This window comes from Triticum aestivum, chromosome 5D (assembly GCF_018294505.1).
Source record: "Triticum aestivum cultivar Chinese Spring chromosome 5D, IWGSC CS RefSeq v2.1, whole genome shotgun sequence".
Classification (NCBI taxonomy): domain Eukaryota; kingdom Viridiplantae; phylum Streptophyta; class Magnoliopsida; order Poales; family Poaceae; genus Triticum; species Triticum aestivum.
In genome coordinates, this window is record NC_057808.1 from 213,402,194 (window position 1) to 213,406,384 (window position 4,191).

Here is a 4,191-nt window from a genome sequence, read left to right on the forward strand (position 1 = left end):
GGTAATGATTCTAATGTTCATCAGAATATGGTGCTGCCTAATTTGGATACATTTGTTTTGCTTATAAATGAAGGGCCAAGCATGGACAATAACGATGAACATTGGAGCATGATCAAGCATGGAGAAGATGGCGCGCACAAGGGGAGCAAGAACATAGTTTTTGGTGGATTTTTCAGCACTTTGGAGCCACCATGATGAAGTACAAGGACATGGACGAAATATACAAGAAGGCTTTTCATGAATTTCGTCCATAAGCTTAATATAGGTGTTGCGCCACCTTAGTTTTGGGCCGGGCCCATGTAATTTCGAAATACTACTTATAGGCTATTTTTTAGAGTCTGTATTATAAGGGGAACGACTCAGGAGGTGTTTTAGTCCCACCTTGCCATGGGGGGACGAAATCCCCTCTCTTCCCCCCTACAAATACAACCCTTAAGGCACCATTTAGACTTTGGGTTTTGTTTAGATTAAAGTTTTCCATAGCTGCAACTCCCTTCGTTTGTGTTCAATGACCAGACAAAGACGTCACAGAACCCCACTTCGATCAATAAAGCTTTTCCCTTAAATTCGTAATATCTAGATTGCAATAATAGTTTCTTGCTTGTTCTTCATTTTCCTGCAGGAAATAGGCCCTCATGGTCAGGTTGACCGTGCTCCGACATGGTCAATAACATCTCAGAGTTGGTTTAGCGATTGCTAAGGCGCGACGTCTTCGCACGTTCGTAGTCGGATCGTCAAAGTCGACTTCCTCCAAAACAATAGCTACCATCTCATCAAAAGACGGGACACCTTTGCCTCTATCAAGTGGTATCGGATTTTCAGGTTGCTCGGTGATATTTTCTTGTTTTTCGTAGTTTAGATTGCATTTGTTCTTCATACCTACAGTCCATGAAAAAGCCACAAACAATTAGGATTAGTTCATCGTATCCAAACCAATCTGTGCCATTGCATAATCTTTCTTGTGTTTGCTTTGTTGAATCTGTGGTTGCATTGTCATGTCAGTTGCTGGTCTTAGTGTCTAGTCCTTCAGAGGTTGGTGTTCTGTTCACAAGTTGTCATGCCGCCGCCGCACCATTGTCATCGCCGCTCCCATATACCACCACCGCACCATCTTCATCACCGCTGCCATATACCACCGCCAATCCGAGTCCACCTCCCATGCATATCCGCCACCATCCCGCCAATCCGAGTCCACCTCCATCATAGATTCGCCATCAGTCTGTGTTCCATCGCCCTACATATATCCGCCACTAGTCCAACTTCCACCACATTCATCTCTGCCACCAGTCCGAGTCCAGTATTTGCTTCTGTGTTGTCGATTTCCAGATCATGTACTAGTACAAGTCGTGACCAAGTCGGACTCCCCAACTTCCGTGCCACCCACAGTAGAAAAATAGTTCCAGTTTCAAAAGAAAAACTAAGTCTGGAAAATTCTAGCTAGGCTGTTTTTAGACCATTTGTAGACTATTTTCAAAAAAAATGTTGTGGAGCAAAAAACGAGATTCAAAGTGTGCTCCTCACTTGTTTACTTGCAGCGTCGTGATTTTTTTAGTGTTCTAGGCTCGTGTCTCTAGCACGGTCTAGCCTAGGATCAGCAAAGTACCATTGTTGAACGTTTATTCAACTTTGCATCTCTGAATTGCTTATTGCTGGCATTTTTGCGACCATATCATAAGCCTTCCCAGCCCCTCAAACATCTACATCGTGCGTTTGACACCACCTGGCAATCGCTCTATCAAAGCTTTGAGAGTTTTGATTACAAAGGTTGCTGATCACCATCTGCTGCTTGGTAAGAACTCGTAAGAATTTGAGATTCGCTTGATCGTTTTGTGATTCACCACCACCACTTCCTAGTAGTCTGTAGGACCATATTTTTGTGTGTTTCTATTGCTACTAACCATGATATGATCACAAGCCGATGAGAGTGACCGAGAGAACATGACGAACAAGGCGTTACAATATAGATTCCAGCAAATGTTGGGTGAACAGGTGCAAGATGCGATGAGCAGTTTTGGCAAGGCACTGGAGAGGATAGATGACATTGAGAAGACAATTGGCACCAAGTTGGATGCCAAGTTTGCTAAAGTGCTCGCACATCTACCTCCACCTGCTGCCTCCGTTGCACCCTTGCAACAACAATAACAACAACCACTTCCACGTTGCGATCCAGTACTCCATGGAGCGAAGCGTGTTCCTGTTGAGGAAGGCAAAAATTCTGGTGTTGCTGCTACAGTTGTTGCTCCTACTCCTTCTATGGCTCCTACTGCTACTGCCGAGGAGGAGGACAACGATTACGAGGGCGATAATGAGGATCAGAACTACGTGCAACCACCAGCACCACCACCAGGTCGTCCACATGCATATAATCGAAAATGGTAGGGCTGCACCACCACCTCAGGTACGAGATCATGACCACATCCCTAAACTAAAGTTGAATATTTTTCCATTTGAGGGTAGATACATTCTTGATGTTTATCTTACTTGGGAGTTAGAAACTGAACAACGTTTTACATCTTACAGTATCCCGAGGATAGACGTGTTGTTGCTGCTGCTGTTGTTTGTGAATTCACTAGTTTTGCATATGTTTGGTGGCCTGAACATTGTAGATTATATCATGATAATATTCCTACTACTTGGGCTGCTTTGAAAATTGCTATCTGTACTCGTTGTATTCCACCATATTATCAACGTGAATTAATCCAAAAAATTGCAGTATTTAAGACAAGGAAAAAATTCTATAGAGGAATATTATCAGGAATTGCAAACTGGCAAGATTAGATGTGGTATTGTTGAGGATAATGAAGCTATGCTTGCATGTTTTATGGGTGGATTAAATAGAGAGATTCAGACCATTTTAGATTATAAGGAGTAATAATATCACTCATTTATTCCATCTTGCTTGCAAAGCTGAACGTGAAGTACAGGATCGACAGACATTGGCGCGAACTAATTTTTCTGCAGGACGATCTTCATCATGGACGCCACATACATCTTCTACTTCCACACATCCTGCTGCAGCACTGCCTACTTCATCCGCCAACTCCAACCAAGATACAAGAAAACAGGCACCAGCACCACCATCCGCCAAGAGCACTCCTTCTGGTCCCGCACAGAGCTCTTCTTCATCCATGGCATCAACAGGGCAAACACAGGTTATATGTCGTCGTTGCAAGGGTGGAGGTCACTATGCGAGAAAATGCCCATCTCCACGTGTGATGATTGTTACTAAGGATGGTGGGTATGAGTCTGCTAGTGACTATGATGAGGAGACTTTGGCTCTTATTGCTAGTGAAGAGCATGGTGTACATGACTCTGAATAAGAGACACAATACATGGCTGCTGAAGACGCTCAAAGGTATGAAAGTTTAGTTTCTCAACATGTTTTGAGTGTGCAGGTACAATAACCTGACAAAAATTAGAGGCACAATTTGTTCCATACAAAGGGAGTTGTGAAGTAACATTTTTCCCGCATCATCATAGATGGAGTGAGTTGCAAACAACTTGGCTATCATGGAGTGGAGAAGCTGTCTCTCACCACCAAACCACATCCTCATCCTTACAACATGCAATGGTTCAACAAAGGCGACAAGGTTAAGGTAACTCGTACTATTCATGTGCATTTTAGTATCGCTACATATGCTGAGTATGTTGATTGTGATATGGTACCCATGCAAGCATGCTTCTTATTAGTCCCTCCGTTCCTTTATGTAAGGTGTATTATTTTTGGCGTGGTGACCAAGGCACATAATTATAGACAAGTTAGGACGAAATTAGCCTTGGCAAATTTGTTGGTTAGTGGCAAGTAAATCAGTTAGTCCAGGAAAATAAGAGATACATGCAATTGACAGAGAGATATTTTCCTTCTTTTGCTACAAGAAGATATCCAGACAATCGGGAGAGAGATATTTTTCCTTTTTCTGTACGGCTAACAAGGTAATTATGAGGAATTACAAGAAATGCACCTTACATTCTGAAATTTTATCAAAAAACAAATGCACCTTATATAAAGAAACGGAGGGAGTACTTGGTAGGCCATGGCAATTCAATTAAAAAAACTATACACCATGGTAGGTATACTCTAGTTCAAAAGGACAAACATATTACTTTCCTTCCTATGTCTCGTGAACACATTTTGAAAGATGATCTTACTAGAGCTAGGAAAGCAAAACAGGAGCACAACAAGAGTGAAAA